Source organism: Astatotilapia calliptera, chromosome 18 (assembly GCF_900246225.1).
Source record: "Astatotilapia calliptera chromosome 18, fAstCal1.2, whole genome shotgun sequence".
Lineage (NCBI taxonomy): Eukaryota > Metazoa > Chordata > Actinopteri > Cichliformes > Cichlidae > Astatotilapia > Astatotilapia calliptera.
The window spans coordinates 9476670-9496952 of NC_039319.1; the positions used below are offsets into that span (position 1 = coordinate 9476670).

A 20283-nucleotide genomic window follows, 5' to 3' on the forward strand; every position below is an offset into this window, starting at 1 on the left:
CAGAAACTGTTGTGCGGCAGCAGCAAGCAATCCCACTGAGACAGAACACGAAATTTACAAAGCAGATTGTTCAGCACAAACTGTGGTCAGAGTGGATTTTTTTAGACATATCAGGGCTGGAAATACTCTGACTAGGTACACTTCGCTTGAAGGCATGAGCATGCGAAGCCATCTGTGCCAAGGAGACATGACAAGGCATCCTTCCCCCAAACGCAGCTTTAGTGACAGCTGGAGAAGTGAGACGTTTGAATATTTCATCTCAGACAGCCACATCTTCGCTGCGCAACGAAGCTATTTTTCACTGTTCATTAGGATTTCGCTCTGCAATCAGCCAGCTGGAAAGCAAGACAGAAAACTCCCCAATTAGGCCGTTATGGCCAAGGACTCTGTAGTCATCTGATGTGAACTAACAGTGTTTGTGAAGTCTGCAGGGCTGTGTGGAAAAAGAGCACAAACGTGTGTGTGTGAGAGAGTTCTGTCTTTGTGCTTTGTACCATTCACAGGGTTTAAATTACAACACAAAATGAAGGAAACATCAGTGACAGATAACTGCTATTTTTATGCAAAGACAATGTTGGAATACTAAAACGGCTCTCCTGACTGAAGAGAGGAGAATAGTGGTTTCGTTATGCCACAGTAGTCCCAATTGGAGCATAGTCTTGGAATTCAACTTATCTCCAGAGTATTCTGCTCCCGCCAAACATAACACAGCTCCAGGCTCTTTCCGGTGCAGGCCTGGAAAGCAATTACTGGTGAAGGGTGGGGTGGAGGGGAGAGGAGACTGCCTCTCGATAAGCATTCCCTCAATGGAGTAATCTTGCATTTCGTGCCTTTTGGCATTCTGTGGTTAGGGAATCACTGGTCAAGTTATACATTTTTAACATAAAGGATGTGGAGGGAAGATTTCCCGAGGCTTATGCCATGAGCCGAATGGTGATTTAAAGCTTCTCTGCGTTTTAATCTTTGGTAGATGATAGGCTTTAGCATGTGGAGCACCTTCGTCATTCAGCGCCAGAGAGAGCAGCAAAGGATCTGAAAAGGTTAAACTATGATAAATGGATCATACCTTGTGGCACAACATCAGGAGATAGATGATAGCTGCTGCCGTTGTCATGGTTAAGAGCAAATTGAAGACGACGGCTGGCGAGAAGCACTACAATAAAACCGAATTTCTTTGCTTTTCCGTCATCTGGCTCCACAGACACACGAGTCCCGCAACATTACTCAGCTCTTTAGGCGTGATTAATGAGCGTGCCCTCCATGGTGCGAGAGAGAAATGATCCAACTTTTTTTTTTTTGTATTTGGCATAGTCTCCTTCTCTATGCCATGAGCATTCCTTCTCCAGATTAGAAACATATTGGATGCCAAGGTTATTAATTATGGAGACACGGGGTTTGCCTAAACAGTGTGCTTCTTGTCCAAAAACAGAGCAAAGGAGCAGAGCTCTGTTTTAAGTTTATAAGTGAAACAAGAAAAGACAAAAGAAAAGTTGCAGAAGAAAGTTTAAGTTTTAAGCACCAGACGGCCGAGAAGACAGAGGCAGCTTCTGTAGCCCTGCGGTGTTTTGCTGATGTGACATTAAATCATTTCCTGTACCACGTTGTCTGCCCTTCAGTCGAAACACTCCCAATTACAGAGGCGACTTTGATGTATATCCCATCATCCCCCCCTCATTGAAGAGATGGTGTCATGGCTGTTCGACAAAGGCTTTCTTTGGTATCCCGCTCACTGATTACACTTCCAGAGGTGCCGAAGAGTAAGCAATTTTCCCGGGTGCATACAGAGCTGCTTCGGGCTCCTTTTTCTTCCTCTCTGATGGAGGAGCTCTGCATTAAATCAAATTATATCAATACCAGCATCTTGTCATGGGAACCTAAATCTCTGTAGTGCAAAAGAGGCACTGCAAATAGTCCAGCCCATGTCAAAAACAATTTAAGATGAAATGTTGTTCACTGAGCTGGAAATTGTGCATATGATCCATATCACCCGGCCAATATTGGGCTTTTTTCTTTGCCGTTTTATTATTTGTCAGGTTTTCTAAATGAGTGAAACACATCAGATCAACATGCACATTTTGTCCTGAATCTGATTTGTCAGGGTCACTTGGTCAAAATTGCTCAAGTGTGACTAAAGCCAGTTTAAGCTGGTAATTTAATGCAAGCTGAACAGCTCTGATGGAACAATTGGAATTGAACCTGCAGTATGAATTTAGTCTGGACACCAGAGGCATTCTGAATGTTCATGGTGGACGTTATCCTGCTAATGCTCAACCAGAACAAGTTGCCGAGACTTTGTCTGTTATCGGACCGTATCAGACAAACGGTCCTGAGCTGCCATAACCATAATCTGAGAGGAAGATGCATCTTATTGGAAAAATGGGATTCAGTCTCCTGAAACAGTGTTTGAGTCACTGTGAAGGTGAAAGAAATGGCTCTATCAAAAAGGGGGGGGGGGGAAAGAGCAAAAGAGATACAAATCCTGCCTCTCTTGTCTTTGTCCCTGCACAGCTGACCGTGAATGGGCTGTGAATGTCAGGTTTGGAAAGTTACAGATTGCTTATCGGCAGTCAAATAGCTTAGCAATCTCTAACCACTTCATGCATCCAGAGGGCCAACTGGATAACTATCAGATCTAAAAATTGCAGAGTGCAAATGCAGCCAAGAAGCATTCAGACTTGAATCCAGTCGCTGAAAAGGTGTAAATGCATCCATCTCGTTGGCGTTCTTTCACAATCTTCACACCTTTTGAATGTGACTGTGTAACAAAGAAACAAATTGAAATGCCAAAAATGTGTCTTCAGTCAAAAATCACCATGTTTCCACCGCAAAACCTGCACTGTGGTTATGAAACAGACGCCATAATCATGGCACTGTTTCCACATCAGACCCTGTTACAAAGCAGAAAGTGTTAATTATGTTATTGCATAAAAAAAGCAAACTAAAAGATTATGTGTCTGTCTTTTAATATGATCTTTAACTGACAATTTGATTTGGGTTTGTTGCTGTTAACCTGTACATAATATGCGAGTTTACTCTCTGCAAAAGGCAAATCAAGGTTCAGTATGAGTTTATCTGCTTCTGAGCCGAACAATGCCCAAAACAATGAACAAAAGCTTACTAATCAGCGTTCCTCATTCCTAACAATAAAACAAAAGGCAAAGAAATTAAAAGTCTGCAATCTAAGATCTGGAACAAAAAGAAAAAAACAAAGGGAAACGTGTTCAATAAAAAAGGCTTCTCAATCCTGTTAACTGCTAATAAGTGCTCGATATTTACTCTGTACTGTTTGCAATTATAAGCTCACAACTAACAAGGCTATCAAAGTCCAACGTTATGTTGCTTACACAGAATTCTCAAGGCTATACAAAGAACTGAACATCGTGTCATTCGTGGCAGCATAAGACTCTCTGCATCTCTCACTGATGAACCATGATTTTTCCATAAAATGTGACAGCTGGAGTCAGAGGAAGAAAATCTACCTTTTCATTTTGTGTTTTTTTTCTGAAGGACTAGATTTTTACTTGTTTGGCTTGCATCTAATTGATTACAACCTCATGTACAACTGTTATATTATGATTTTTTTAATTTAAAAAGTCACATCCAGAAAGCTTCCTTTTGCTAAGAAGGAATGATGTCCGGCTTACATTTATGAAGCACGCTGAGCAGACCTCATAGAGGTGATGTGAACTCTGGTGCTATTTTTGAGTCATTGCAAAGTGTCTCAAGATTGACAGTCAACACAACATCATTCAGCTCCAAGATGCTCACTGGAAAGGAGTTTGTAAGTAATAAGTAATCTTTTCAGGAGCTGTCACCTGAGAAGCGTAAGTTACTAAAATTAGATTGAAGTCAGACACTTTTCTCCAAGTCTCCGTAGCGACAAAAGCAGCAACAAAAAGGCATTTTTAACAAAGAAGAGCATTTTATTTGATGCCACAACTTGAATGAAAGGGATCAAGCCAGCAAATGGACGTGATTTCTATCTGAGGCCCAATTCTGTGCTCATGTTTAAAAAAACGATAGAAGGTAGAAAATGGAAAATGTTATCTGTGTGTAAGAGTTGATCACATGACAAATAATCCCTTTTGATAATACGAGGCATTTCCACAAACGTATGTGTGATGCCTGTGTCCTTTTTCTTTCAGCGTGGATAAAGGAGATTTCATAATGCAGAAGATGCAATCTCAAAATCATAATAAAAGCAACTAAAGCAGCAAAAGCTGGTCATTATACAAAGGTAGGGTTAAAAATACGTCTTAAACCATATCAGTAAACAAGTTCCAGTCGTCTCCTAGTGTGATCTTACTTGGAAATCCTCTTTTTGTCACGTCTCTGATCACACGTTGTCTCCATTCCTTTGAAAGCCAAGGCGTTAGTGGCGGTCTGCAGTGAACATGAACAGTAAAGGAGGGAGTAATTTTAGGAGTGTGGAGGAGAGAATTGTCCTTGCAGCTCTCCCTGTTCTCACACTTCTTGTCAATCCTTGAAAAAAGCAAGTGTGACTGTTCGTTTGTTTGTGCGGGAAAGTTCAAACCGAGGCATTTCACCACTTCACGATTGTCCAAACATCAGCTCCAAAGTGGCTATACTGAAGCCTGTAAGAACGGTGATGAACCACTCACCTCCATCATCCTTGAGAAGTCAGTAAATGCAGACTTTAACTATCCAAAGGTCCTGTCCAAGCCTCAGCGGTTGCAATTGGGTCATGCTAATATATAGGGCAGGGGTGCTCACACTTTTTCCGCATGTGAGCTACTTATAAAATGACCAAGTCAAAATGATCTACCCACTACAAAAATCCAAAACATATACTTATTTATAAATATATTGAGGATTCTTTATATCTACAATGTATATACATGCATAACCGCAATATCCAATATTTCACAACACAATTAACTATGTAAATTTTTTGTCATTACCTGAGTTTACTCTGATGACTTGCACTGAATTGAATCAGCCAGGGATGCATAGTCCGGACAGTAGCTGCTGACGGCCAGGTTTAAGAGAAAAAACCGAGAGCTAAAAATTGGAGTTAACTCGCTGACTAGCTTGTCAGTTTTACTACACTTCGCGCCGCTGTTTGCGCATGCGCAGCGACCTAAGCGTCAGAAAAAATCTGATGTCATCTGACTGGCTTCCCTGTATCAATCAAGTGACGGGATGGATGATAGGCTGGCATCTATTTTTTTAATGCCATGCGATCTACCAATACTACCTTTGCGATCGACTGGTCGATCGCGATCGACGTATTGAGCACCCCTGATATAGGGAAACAGCTGAAGTTCCCATAATTGTCAGTGTGACTAAACTGATTTTGAAGGTGTAGTTGGTGTGGTCTTTTTCCTAGTGGTTTTGCAAAATTGCATTAAAAAAAACAACGCAGTTTTAATCATATCAAACTCCCATCCAACTCAGCAAAGTCCACTGAAAATAAGCAAATCACAAAGAAGCTTTTCCTGAAAAGACTTTTAAAAAAAATGGAGTTGAAGCTGAGCACCGCCAAAGGGCACTGAACAGCTTTAAGAGGAACTAAAAAACAAATGTGTCTGCACAGTGCAGCGTATTTCAGACAGCCTTTAACATGTACCTCACAGCTGCACTAAATGTGCAAAGAACAATTAGTGCTGGTCTTATTATTTATATTTCCTTTTTTTCTTGGTGGGTTTTTGAGCCGTTAATACGTCAGAACAGTGGAGAATGGACATGAAAGCTGGGACAGAGCAAGGGAAGACATGCAGTAAATTACTAATAACTTCACTTCATTGGTGATGATCAGACGTTATTGTCTTTTTGTAATAAAAATTTCATCAGGGATCAGTGAGTCCCCTCCTCATGGCTGGGTGTGAAATACTTTTAATACTTTTCATTTTTATTTTTAAACAGATGCACACAGGTTATCCTTTGGCATCTGTGCTGTGATGCATAGCAGTAAACCAGTCTAACCACCAGCTCCTCACACAAAGATGCTCAGGCAGGACCTGTTTGGATCACATTGTAACACATCAGGCACCTGGTGTAAATGCGCTACCCTTTTAACAGGGATGATGGAAAAGTGATGATGCTTTAACCCGAATTACATTATTTTTTCCTCCCTACACCTAACCCAGTAGGTGAGTGAAAACAAAACTGAACCATTAGTGAAACTGCACTGCTTCTTATGACAAGTAACATTAATTTTAATGATCCAATGGCTTTTATGGGAATAGCAAACCTGGTTTTGTTGTGTGGGTGTGTTGTGTTCCTGTTGCTCCTCCTCTTGTCTTTAGGGCTATCTACACAGGAAGAGACAGCAGCAGCATCATGACCAGAGACCATATGAAGTCAATGATTTTTGGCAACTTCAAATGATAACAGATGACATAACCACTGGCGATGAAAAATGAGCGGGTCCTGAGCTAAAATTTGTTTATTTGCAACTGACTCTACTCAGTAGTGTTTAAGGTGAGTGGATGGTCTGCACCACACAGCCACAGCTCTGGGCAGAACTGTGTGTTATCAGTTGCTTAACCTTCTAGATGAAGGAGCGATTAACTTATTGATGTAATCCTTTCTATCGATCAGTTTTGTTGCAGTGTTTCTTTTCTTTTTCCTTTTTTTAATGGTAGTAGTGGCTTAATATTAGTTAAGACTGGACTGGACTCTCACACACGTCACCACACGCACCACCACACATTTCCTATAATTCCTATAATTTATAATCTTTATAATCTTTATAATCTCTTCTGCTATTTGCACATTCTTTACTGTAAATTCCTAAGTTAATTTGTAAATTCTGTAGTAAACTGTAAATTGTAAATATTGTAAAACTTTTCTTCTGTCATTTAATGGTCGGGCATTGTACAGCTACAAGCATTTCACCCCCATGTCATACTGTGTATGGTTGTGTGTGTGTGACAAATAAAATTTGAATTTGATTTGAATTTAAACTGGTAACAAACATCCATTTTCTGGTATGAAGTTTGCCTCCCGATCTCCTTGGGAAGGAGACAAAGGCCTTTAGTTTAGGGATAAAACGCTGAAACTTTACCTCTCAAGTTCACTTAAGTCCAGTTCCTGAAGATTGATAGGTAAGTAAACTTTAACAGATGTAGGGACCAGTGAACTTCCCTGGCACTCTAACAGTAGCCAACTAAATAATGTGTATAGTCACAAGCTAGTGTACTCATAGTGCCAGTCCCAAGGAAGAGCACCTGGTATAAAATCTTGAAGATGTTGTTCTGTCTTGGGAAATAAGAGAGAAGCTGTAAAAGCAAGTACCCCAAATACATAGTATTTATTAATTTTGTTATGCATTGTTGACTTTTGTGAAGCACTTTGTGATTGTATATCTTGAAAGGTGCTATATAAATAAAGTTTTACTTGCATATTATCTATTTACATAGGGTTTTTTAATGTTTTTCCTTTAGAAAGCTAACAATCCAAACTACTAAATATAGTGTAATTAACTCTCAGTGTATCATGTAAAATCACTGGTTATTAAAACATCTTAAAATAAAACAACCAGGCTTTAAGCAGTGGCTTTAATGTAGAATCAGTGGATGTTTGTGCTTTAAGGTGAGCAAAAAATCTAATGAGACTGTGTTCACAGTGAGCCAGCAGATGGATTACTCTTTTTTTTTTTTTTAATGTGAGAAAATATAAATTGAATGAACTTCAGCAGTAAAAATAAAGCAATCTAATAAAATATTCTCAAGTCTTTAAAACAACACTTTTTCCTCTGAGATTGTATTGAGTCATCTCATCCCACTGCAGTTATCTGCACTCGAGATAACCAAATGAAGCTAAGTTACTTCAGCACATGTACAGTAGTTATTTGAGTCAAATTGCTCTTCTTTGATTGATAGAAGTGCAGACGTTTCCTCCTAGACCCAGCTGATTCATCAGCAAAGTTTATCCCATCAGCACTGAGCTCAGAGTAAAGTTCTGGAACAAAATAATGTTCACATTTCAAAACTGGAAGCGCTCCTAATTGTCATTTTTGCTCTGAAGAAGAATGATATAAAGACAGCTGGTTGCGGCTAATAAAATTAACAGATACCGAAGCTCATTTCAGCAATGCAAGAGTCTATTTATGAGCTGAAGATGACTCCATTTCCACAGCTCATAATCAGTGTTAATTCCTCCTCCTATCATCATCATCTCATTAATAATGCAAAGAAAGCTCTGATGATGATGATCATCATCATCATCATTATGGCATCAGATGCTCAGCTAGTATCTGAGAAGAACAATATCGACCGCCTGAGCATTAGACAAGTTTATTTATATCACAATCAGTTTACAATCAGTTTTATTGCTTCTACAAATCCATTCAGAGTTACAAACTTCAGCTACTGAGAAGATGACTGTGCAGTGCTGGAAAAATGTCTTTTTCTCCCTGACTGAAACATTTTACTTTGTGTTTATCCGAAAGCTGCAGTCAGCTGTAACCTGTAGGTTAAGACTAAGATTTTACATTTACAATAAATGTTGCATTTTAATGAAGCTCTGGATTTCTACGCTGTGGTCTTGAATGCTAATTTTTTAAAGTTAAAATGGTTACAGAGGTATCTTCTTTTAAACCACGAAACACTAAAGCACTATAAAACTGTAGGGATGGGGATCAAACGGCCATGAAATTGTGACATGCTTTTTTTTTTCTGAAAAATTCAGAATGCAAAACATGCCATCATGTTGGGCTCATAGTAGTAAGCTTTTGCACACCTGAGTCACATAAAAGCCTTTATTCTTCCATGTCTTCTGTTTAGAGTTTAGAGAAAACCCCTCTACTCTAAAACTGTGTCCACATTAGAAGTGATTTCCTCGTTGGGTGATTTGCTTGGAAGCTGACAGCTGGCCCCTTGCAGACCTTCCAGGCCCTGTGTCATGCCTCCTCAGCATCCTTCTCCATCTCCCTTATCCCTATGCCAGTTTGTGAAATGGCAGACTGTCCTTCCTGGTGGGATCAAATAGGCATTTCCCTCGCCTGTTACTGTCAACTGGGGCCAGCACACCTGTTTTCCATCTTCAATTACCCGCACATAGAAGGATCAGCTCTTCATCCTCTCTTATTGCCAGATAGAGCATACTGTGTGGAAACCAGTCTAGCTTCAGGAAAACTTTCTTGTAGTTAATCTCTCAGTGAAATTACCTCTTCCTCTCCATCTGCCTATATCCCCCCCAGTGTTCCAGCCTCCATTCCTTCAGTCAAGCAAACAAACACCCGCTGTGGAAAACCTGTGTGGAGGAAAACCCACCTGCCTGCCTGCTCTCACGCTACCTCCCCTTGTTTGAACAAACCTTCCTTCTTTAATGAAAGTTAGAGGCTAGACACTTTGGTTGAATGGATAACCCTCTAACATATTTACTGGTTAACATATTAACAGGTCATATGCCAGTCAACAGAGTCCTGCTCTCTCATTGGTAGTCGCTTCAATTGCTCAAGGGGAAAAGCTTCTCGTCATCAGCAGTTTTTCAACCATAGTTACTTGAAGTTGTTGAATGTTATTGACTTTCTGTGGTCTCAGGTCACCACATCGCACCAAATCCATTCTGGAAATAGCAGTGACATCACGACCAGAGACCACAGAAAGTCAATGACACTGTGCAACTTTCAGCAAGCAAAGATGAAACAGGCAGCAAAATAAACTCTACTCAACATCCAGGTGAATGATTGAAACAACCACCAATGAGAGTGTAAGATACATGTGATTGGCCCATGACCTAATAGTAAAAACATTGGATGGTTACCAGTCTGTACTGGAACTGTAAATAATAAATTATGAGCAGCCTATCCCTGTTTTAATATCTCATAATAACACTCAAAGATATAAAAAAGTTTAAGGCGATGAATACACATTAATGGAGCAGAACTTTGCTTTTCATCTGTTTGGAACTACTTCGAATCGGTGAGTCATCAGTTAGTCTAATAACGTTCCATTAGTCTGGGCCATTTATCTGTAAACAAATACTTTTTATTTGCGGTTGTTTTTCAAGAATTGCATTAAGTGAAGTCTGTGAATGCTTCCTCCACTTCTGCAGCTGTGAGATGCTTACCTTTTCTTCATCGGCTGATCAGGGCTCATTAAGGGATAATACACTGTGGGAGCCTCTTTCTGAGAGAAAGCTGTTAGTATGCATGTGTGCATTGTTTGTGTCTTTATGAATTCCTGCTAGGCAGAATACGCTTAGGGTTAATGAGCCTGCCGTATGTGGGGAGGCTCATCACCTTGGTGAAAAAATCAGTAAAGAGACAGAAAGGAAAAAACACAACAACTCCCAAACCCTTGTTTACTGACGTGAGCCGCTTCCAGTGTCGCTGCTAAGAATCATTACTTTCATTGTGAAGATCAAGGTGTGTAAATGTAACTCATTCGTACGTTTCTAATCACCGGTTTTGTGATTGTTGCATATCAGGTGTGCATCCATTGACTAAATGAATAGGCATTAGCCTGGCAATAAGCATTAGCATTCGGATTCATTTCATTAGCATTTTCCCATTAAGATGTGTGTATCTGTGAATGCAGCAGAAAAATGCATAAACAGGCTCTCCTCTATGTGGTGGAAGAATCACTTGGATTCTTTCCTTAAATACAAGCACCAAAATTGTAGTTTAAAATAATACTTCAGTAAAACAAGACAAGCATTAAGTCCGCAGCTGAAACTGCTTGTTTTTTTTTTTTCAGAAAAATGGCTCAGGGATTCATGTTTTCCACTACACTCAATCCTTATTTTATTAGGTACAACCTGGTAGTAGAGTTGACTTTTTGCCTTCAATACTGCCTTTATTCTTCAATGCATGCATTTGTGAAGGTCCTCGAAGCATTCCTCTGAGATTTTGGTCCATGCTGAAATGATGGTATCAGGCAGTTGGTGCGGATTTCTGGGTATCACTTTCATGATTCCTGTAATTATTTTGTTCCACCAAATCACAATAGTGCTCTGCTGGATTTAGATCTGGTTAATGTAGAGGCCTTTTCAGTACAGCCAGCTCGCTGTGTTCAAGAAACCAGCCTGGGATTATATAAGCATTGTGACATGGGGCATTATCCGGCTGAAAGTAGCTCTTACAACATGGCCGTAAAGGACTGCAGTTTAAATGATACTTGATTGGTACAAAGTGTGCCAGGAAAAAAACATCCTCCCCACATCTTTCCACCACCAGCAGCAGATACCTGAGTTGTTGATACAAGGAAGGAAGCTTTTGTGTTTTTTCTTGCCAAATTTTGACCCCTACCATCTGAGTGCTGGAGCCGAAATCGAAACTTATCAGAGACCAAGAAATGCTTTTCCAGTTTTCTATTGTCCAGTCTTGATGAGCATGCAACCACTGTAGCCTCAGTTTCTTCTTTGTAGCTGATTGGACACATGTTGTAGTCTTTTGCTGCTTTATGCTGGCTATAGTAAGTGTTAAATGTGTACCTGTTTTCTTTTTATCAGCCTAAACCAGCCTAACCATTCTCCTCTGACCTCTTCATCGTCCATTTATTGTTAACAAGAGAAGTGCCACTAACTAAGAGATATTTTTCTTTTTGTTTTTCCCTTTTCTGGACATTCCTCTGTAGACCGATAGTTAAGGTGAAAATAAGATCACCTATCATCACTTTCCTAGATGCTTAAATCACATTCAAAGTCACATAAATTCTGTTTCTTCCCAATTCTGACGCTTCTAACAACATCGACCTCTGCCTTCTGTCAAATCAGGAAGCAGTCAAACAGGAGAACGTGATAAAAGCCAGTGAATGGTTGATACAATACTGAAAGTCCTGTCAAAGGTCCTTTACTATTATGTGAAGTATTTAATTTGATTTGAACTTTATTTACATTAAACCATCTAGTAGTTTAAAAGGGAAAGTCAGTCACATTTTCGTCCCACTTTGCTGTAGATTTTAACATAATTTTGAGAAGAAGAAGGTGAGAATTAATGTGAGTCTTCGTCTGCTCCTGGTATTTCGCTACAAGGTGCATTGAGATAAACAGCTGGTGGTGCTTATCTTCCAGACGGATGATATTGCCGCTCAAATGCAGGTGTGGAAAATATGGTGTTTCTGCTTGATTCATTCATTAATTTGAGAAATGTTTCCCCATTGGAAGGATCAGGTGGGTTTTTTATGTTGAGTATGTGTCACAGCAACTTTCCCATCTCACCCCAGACTTTTTGAGGGTATGTGTTACTGACCGATGGTCTATTGGCAGTAAAGCTGACTTTACTCTTTATCTGTTGCTCAAGAAACACAAGTTCTGCAAAGGCTAAATGTTCAAAGATGACATGGTTTTCTGTTTTTTTATTTGAAGATTCAATTCATTTTATGAGCCGTCTAGGGGCCAGGCCATAACACGAGTGAAGCACTCGCTCCCCGAAGACCCAATCAGTGACAGGAAACAAATCCGTTCGTTACAAGGGGATTTATTTACAATGTGATGCAAGAGGAACAACAAAACGGGTGTGTCAACACTTCGGGGTGAGCCAAGGCCAAAATAACAAACAAAACGAAGCTAAACTGATTCCCACACACCTAACCTTACCAAAATAAGAGCCAAAACTAAAGACAGAGTCTGACCTTCTTAACTTACTCAAAACAGGAGAAAACGGGTGATCAAAAGAAACGGCTGCTCACCCCTACCTACTCCACTTCCTCAACTGTGACAAAGTGACTGTAGCCAGCGGCTGTCACAGGCATACTGCTTGGATGCTGGGAGAAACGCAAGAACCAGCCTTGATTTAATGGGCGAGAACTCCAGCTGGAACCAGTCACTCTGGAGCTATATCCACGCACCAAGCTATTGCCTCGATTTTTAATAACTATTCGCAGAATTTCCCTTAGGTTTTCAGTGTTTTGAGCACAAATTAACTGATGGATGGAAAAGCAAGCTTCAAAAGACTGAAGGTCTTTGCACTGGTCTATAACATGAGCACAGTGATGCCTCATAGCAAGAAGGTTCCTGTTTCGAATTCCTGACGTGGGCCTTTCTCTATAGACTTTACGAGTTCCTTACAAAGACTAGAGGCCACTTGGTAACCAACAAACAGAAATGGAGACCATTTGCTTTAAAGTAACTGTGGCATCTTTTGAATCCTGCTACTATGAAAGTAAGCCCTCCACTTCCAGTTTGCACTTTTTCAAGTTTCAGTGTGAAGTTGGATAGTATTTGCAGGTATTTGCAGACATTTCTTTATGCAAGCTATGAGCAACTGCAGCAATTTGCTTGTGACCAAAGCAATCACAACGAATTAGATTTGTTTCATCGTGCAACAGCCAGCCACTACCTGCCAGCATGGCAGTTAATTGGTGACTGTAAATTGGCTGTGGATGTAAGGCAGTTGAAGTGCTTGATGAGCATAGAATACAGGACTGTATGAATGAGCGATTAAGATGCGACTTGTAGTCTAAAGCGCTTTGAGTGGTTAGTAAGATTGTATATACATATATATGCAAGTACTTTTTCTTAAATAAAAACCTTCTTCAGCTTTTAAGTAGTGACAGATGTCAAAGACAGTATTTTTCCTCTGAAACGTAGTGGAGTGTCATAGCATAGAACGGAAATTTTCAATAAAAGTTCATGAAACCTGTACTTGAGTTCAATATTTGAGTAAATCTAACAGACACAGTGATGCACAAAGCACAGAGAGATTGAAAGACACACTCACGTGTCCTGCTTGCCAATATGAAATCTGTCTTCCCAGGAGATTCTTCCTGCCTGACAAGTGTAGTCACTGGCAGCTGGTGTTTTATACACACACATCCACACATGCACACACACCCCTTTTGGTTACTGTCTCTCATTATCCTCTGTTCCACCACATAATGGACACACTCCAAATAGAATATTTAGTACAGAAAATGTTTTCACAGGGAAGCGGAGCTTTTGCCCACATACGGCTTTGCAGTATTGCCGATGTATTATTGATGTGTTCTTTTTGTTTTTCTCGGGCTTGTCGTTATATTGCTACAACACAACAATAATTGCTCCTATGGGATTTAGCTTGACGTGATTTATCTTTTTGCACTCCAAGATTAACAGCCCGTCTCCAGTCTGGAAGACGTTGTTTTTGGTTTCTGTAAAAATTGCCAGTTTGCCCTTGCTCACAACAAACTTGTCATCTCAAGTTTGACAGTTAGCAGTTCGTCTGAGTGCCGTATTCAGATTTCCTCCCGCCGTCCCTGCCCATGCATATATTCGGTTCCACGCTAAGATTATGCTGCACCTTTTTATCTTCCAGTTTCATTTTCAACTCTCTGTATCTTGTGCAGAAAAGGGACTTTTGCAGTGGAGGGGCAGACGTGACGGGAAAGCGAAACAGCGGCTTACAACTTGCGCTGAGACGTCTCCTCCGAGTCATTACTCTCACCAGACTTCTCTTAACAAGATCATCTTCTCGTTATTGATTCAGCCCATTGTTTACCACACTGCACTGGGCAATAACCATGCCTATCACTCTCAACAAACTGATCTGAGAGGATTATGGGAACATATCAGCACACCACATCCATAAATGGTAGGATGATCACGGCAACCGTGAGCTCACTCGCAAATGTGAAATCTTCTCGATCTTAGAATTAAACTCTGGTGTCTGGAGGCATTCAGAGAGGGAAATCCTGCAGATGTTTTAATGGTGTTTGCAAGGCTGCTGCTTTCTCTCGCATAATGACCCTTTCAGATATCATAATTTCGATAACGGTCTGAAGCAAGTGAGTGTGCATTTCTAACTTTTCCTCATCAAAGCAGGCCCCTGAAATCCCTGCCTTTTCTCTGAAGGAGCTGCCCTACATTTCTTGGTCTCCAAAGTGCTTCTTTCTCTGACAGCCACTCCTTTTTCTTGCTCCTCTTTTTCATCTATCAGATTGCCTTTCATTTTCTTCCCCTCCTCAGCCCGCCTCTGTCTGTCACAGCAACCCCTTTCTCTCTCTCTCCTTTTTCGCCTTCCTCCAGTCTTTCTGCCTCCCTCACTCTTCCTAATGTCCCTCTGTCATTTCCCCTTGGCTTTTTCCTCCTTTATCTTCTCCACATGGCACCTCCTGGTGCAATTTTGGAGCAAAAAGGGGGCGCAGGAGAGATTCTCTGACCTGGTAAATTGCACCTCATCTTTTGTATTCATGCCAAAGCAATCTCTCCTACAGGGGTGTATTGGTGTGGTCCTCTCCTCATAGCAGTATCTCTCCTCTTCTATTTGGGTGGAGGGTAAAGGGACAGGCAATGGCTGCATCATTGTACAGTCTGTACCAGTGGCAAACAGGCTGATATGGAGCCAATTAAGTAAAAAGAGTGTGTTGTAACAAGGTGCAACCCGACAGCCTTCACACTCCAGCTCGCTGTTCGGGTCCAGTCTTTCCAGCTCACGGCAGGAAGAGGCGTTTATTGTCTTTTCCAGGTCACCCACACTGGACAAGGTGAGGAACAGGAAGAGGAGGAGGTGTAGGTATTATCGGGGAGAAAAGAACAAGGCAGAAGCAAGGTGCAGCTTTGTTCTCTTCACCTTTTATGCAGGTGGTGAGGAAAGTTGAGGTTTAATGACACAGAGTCCTGCCTGCGGGGCTGTACAAAAGCTGCAGAGGTGTTTGGGATACAAGGGCATTTTTTGATTGGGGAGGCAGAGAAGTGAGTACAGCCAGAAAAAAAACGTGTGGGTGGGAGCAATAATAGCATCACCTGTAAAGCAGAACTCACTCCAGTGTAGCAACACTGTGGTTACGGTTTCTCGTTCAACTTTGAGGTAACTTTTGAGGATGGGGTTTATTTGTTTGCAAATCATAATTTGCAACACGAGAGCATCGCAAAACCTTAAATTTGTACAACTCCACACAATGCAGAGAGTATCTACTATTTTTTCTGCCTTATCGTCATTGTAATGAAAGCCTTTGCAAAGCAATCACAGCATTTAAAAAGAACATACGACTCCTGCCAGCAGCTTTCTGCTCGATTAGTTTGCAGCATTAACACTTTAATTCTACTTTTCAGTTTGTGGTCACCGAGAAGGAAAAGTTTACTTTGCAGAGCTGAAAAATCTTTGCTCATGCCATCATAAAACACTTTGCAATGTTTTGGCATGTGATAATTCCTCAAAGTAATGGATCTATTTCTCAAATGTATTTCTCTGCCCCAATCATATTTCATTGTCTCACTAGAAACAACACGCCCACACTAATGCAGTTTTTTTAATGCAGCATTGTTAGACGTCCTATATTGAAGCAGGGAACGCTGACTACTTCACATAAAACATAAATATTGCAGCTTGGCAAAAACTAGACTGGACAGGCATGAAATTTTGAGTATTGAGGGTTTGTTGTAGGTAGTGTAATGCTTTTCTGAGGATTCATCAGTTATTGCATGACCCCAGACGGGAATTGTTTTTGTTCTCCTAGCTGAGATCATCTTGAAAATACCTTTGAAACACATTTGATAATGCAGGTAAACTACAATTGTGCTATTTTCCATTTTGAGGAAAGCTCTAAACCTAAGCGATGTTCAATTGTGTGATTCAATCATCAAAAAAGTGTAACATTTTTGTGGAGCAGATCTTTCACAAATAGGAATTCATTGTTTTCCTCCAGGATGAAATTTAAATCATTGTAGCATTGTAAAGACCTGTCATCTGTCTGTTGCTACTCTCTCTAGATACCTCACTGCTGATAAAATAGTGACTTGTAACTTGTGAGAGACACAATTTCAGTTCTTAACTGCTTTATCCGACTGCATCAGTTGACTACCAATTTATCTGTAGCCTTTTTGACACATGATCTCTGGAAAATATCAAGAGAAACGGTCTCAGATGTAGGAAAAGAAAGATGTGTGTCACAACTGGAAACACCAATTTGGTTCAGGTCTGAGTGTTTCCTGGGTAGAGCGTGCAGTTGGCAGCAGACACGACGCCCACTCTCTTGCCTTTGCTTGAGCTGTTCTCACATACATGCTATTGTGAGCTAGCTTGTTAGAAGGTTTAATATCTGATCTGACTGTATCGGACATTTGCATTCTCACATGCACCTCTGTCAGGTCACATCCAGACAAGCTTGTGTGTGTATGGCAGCGCTAATGCACACTCACGATTAGATGAAAGTTCACCTTCTTTTAGTTGTAATGTTTAACGCGTCGGGATATAAAATCATCAAAAATCATTTGCTCCTGAGCAGGTCTTAAAATGAGGAAAATAAACCCTAACCTTCGGATGAACTACAAAACATGACATATTACATCGTGTCATTATTTATTTATGAAAAAATGAGCCAAGATGCAGAAACAGGGTGTGAAATATTCAGCACACTTGTGACTAAGTCGCTTTTAGAACCACCTTTAGCTGCAATTAATTTTCGGTATGATTTTATCAGCCTCTCACTTCATTGTGAAGGAATTTGGCCTAATCTTCTTTATAACGTTGCCTGTGTTCGTTGAGATTTGCAGGTATTCTTTTATCCACAGGCCCCTTAAGATCCTGTCACAGCATTTCATTCAGGCTGAGGTCTGGACTTTGACAGAAACATTGCAACATCTTGATACTTTCTTTTTTTTTAGCTATTCTGTTGTACACTACTAGAAAAAACAAGATCTCAAATCAGAACTCAGTGGGAAAAATAATAATGCTGGGCAACATCTGTACTGATGGATTGGGTGATGGGTAGACATGAAAGGATGGCCCCAGATGCTTGCATGCCTGTTTAACAGTGTTGGGGCATGCTCCTAGGTGATGGATAGTGTCCTGGAGAATCTCCTCCCAGATCTGGAGCAGGGCATCACTGAGCTCCTGGAAAGTCTGATGTGCAAGTTGGCAGAGTTAGATGGACCGACACATAATGTCCTAGAGGTGTTCTTTGGATTCAGAGCAGGCGAGCGTTGGGGCCCCTGCCTGGAACTGACTGCATACTCTTGCCACATAATGTCTCATTAAAAAGTGCTCTTTTAATTTCTTTATCAGAGAGGATTTGCTGCTGTAGATATTTTCCTGTTGCGTTACCTTGTTTCAGTCGAGCTTTAGTCTCACATTTGACTCTAGAATACTTTGCTATACAGAGGACTTCTTGGTTGGCTCAATGACAGCAAGGTGTCCAGGTCCCATAGCTGCAAAACAAGCCCAAATCATCCCTTCACCACTGACAGTTTGTATGAGGTGTTTGTGCTGATAGACTGTCTTTGCCTTTAGCCAAATGGGCATTATGGCCAGACTTCTTCACTTTGGTTTCACTGTTTTTTTTTTTTCAGTGACTCTAAGCATTACACAGTCTGACCTTGAGGTGAATTTGTTTGGAGACCGATGACCGTCTTGAATGTTTTCCCACTTGTGAATAATCGTTCTCATTGAAGGAAGACAGACTTCAAACTGTTTGGAAATTGCCTTATAACCTTTCCCAGACTGATGGGCAGCAACAATTGCTTCTTTAAGATCACTGTTGATGTCTTTGCTCCTTGGCATTTTGTTACCGCACATCTAAATGCAATAGAGTTGTTCAACACTTGCAGATGATCAATTAATTAAGTGCATTTCATTAGCAGTATCTGGCTGCTACTTACTCTTTTAATTCCTGTGGAATCAGTGAGGGTACACTTAGTTTCCCACACGCTGCTTTTGCATTTTGGCTTAATTTTTGTTAAATTAATAATAACATAGTGGAATGTGTCATGTTTTGCACTTCATCTTATGCCGTCATGTGCCATTTTTACAAATTTAAAACGGCACAAGGTTCTGATTTTCACTTGCTGGGCTATTGAGGTGTGGGTTCAGTAGCTCAATTTGTGAGTCTGAAGTATTTTTGTTTCTGACCTTGATTTTTAGAAAGCAGCTGCTGCTGCTGTTATGTGAAGGCTGTGTGCAGGCAGGAATAGGACCCACAGTGCAGACACTCGGAGGCGTAACATGAACTCAAAACAGCTTTAATGCTAAACTCAAAAGGGTAACAAAACTAAGACGCCAAGGTAAACTTACGCAAACAAAACACACAGCAAGATAAGGGTGGATCACGACATCGACAAACTGAAACACAGGGCTTAAATACACAGAGGGAGCAATCAGGGAATGGGCAACAGGAGGGAAACACAGCTGGGGCAAATCAGGCCTAACGAAACAGGGGAAGCAAAACCAGATACATTAACATAAGACATGGACCTTCAAAATAAAACAGGAAACATAACACAGACTGAACTTACAGACACAGACTCACAGGCAGGCACTACAACAGAGGGAACAGAGACGTGAGACCAGGGCAGACACAGACACTGACTGGACACGGGGATATAGCAGACAGGGACAGCAACTAAGGATTACACAGAGACAGAACTCTTAGAAATCAAAGACTAGAAATGATAAATAACATAATAAACTCAAAACCCTGGGTCAACGACCCAGGCATCCTAACAGCTGTTTAAAAGTGCTACTGAAGCTTTTTGTTGCTGTTGGTGTTTGCGTGACTTAGAACAATGTCCTCTAAATTGTTGCATCCCTCTCCTACAGCCGTACACGTTTACGGTTACTTTGATCGCAAACACGCACGTTAAATCTCTGCTCTGTAGACACTGTGTTTAATGCCCCCCGCCCATCCCAGCACATACACACACACCACACAGTAAAGGGCTCTCTTTACACTACTGCATGCTTTGAAGATCAGAGCTCCGCCACCAGTGCCTTCTATTCTTCAAACACTCTCGATGATATCAGCTTTCATTTCAACTAGTGCTCCTCTAACAAGATCATCAGCCACGTCACTTATCCCAAAAAAAACCACTCTCAGGCTTCATCAGTGAATTTTCATTACTCTCTTTTTAGGTCAGATGTTGGTTTTCGTTTTTTCTGGAGTAGATAATTGCCCTCCATCAAAGGCGTCTTCTTTAAAGATCAACACTGAAAACTCTGCCCTAATTAAGACTAGAGCATCAGAGCCACAGGAGCTGTCAACCTGGAGTATGACTGCTGACCGCCGGATTCCCTAATTGCTCCTGTTTCGTTATCCACTCTCTCCTCCTCTTCCTCCTCCTCCTCCCGTCTTCATTAGTCCTCGGCTTACTTCCCACCTCGGCTCTCCCTAATGACTGGTCAAACGTGCAAGCCAGACAAACAGCTCCAAACAAGCCCTCCTACATCGACTCTGCCCTGCAGCTCTCAACCTGCTGGAGTGTCTCTTTTTTCCCAGTGTATGTGTGTCAGCGCACATCAGCACAATAGAAGCAGGTTTGATTTTTTTTCTTCCCCCTCTGAATACACAGCCTTTACCGACATAACTGAATTTGTTGTTTTCCACTCTGCCGTTGCCTGCAGCTGTTGAGATTTTACTCTAATTGGTAACTGCAGCCGTACCGCCCCTCTAGTCCGCTCCTCCT

At 41.0% G+C, this 20283-nt stretch overlaps 1 protein-coding gene and 1 long non-coding RNA gene across 2 annotated transcripts in view; one reads left to right on the forward strand and one right to left on the reverse strand.

Moving 5' to 3' along the window:
* LOC113010551 (uncharacterized) overlaps positions 1–4840 on the reverse strand; it is a 31218-nt gene extending 26378 nt beyond the window's left edge. The window contains exon 1 of the long non-coding RNA XR_003270367.1: positions 4307–4840. This is a non-coding gene — a long non-coding RNA (uncharacterized LOC113010551). The remainder of the gene's footprint in view (positions 1–4306) is intronic.
* The window catches only part of st6galnac5a (ST6 (alpha-N-acetyl-neuraminyl-2,3-beta-galactosyl-1,3)-N-acetylgalactosaminide alpha-2,6-sialyltransferase 5a), a 69734-nt gene that overhangs the window by 18105 nt on the left and 31346 nt on the right, over positions 1–20283 (forward strand). The gene's annotated exons all lie outside the window — the stretch shown is intronic.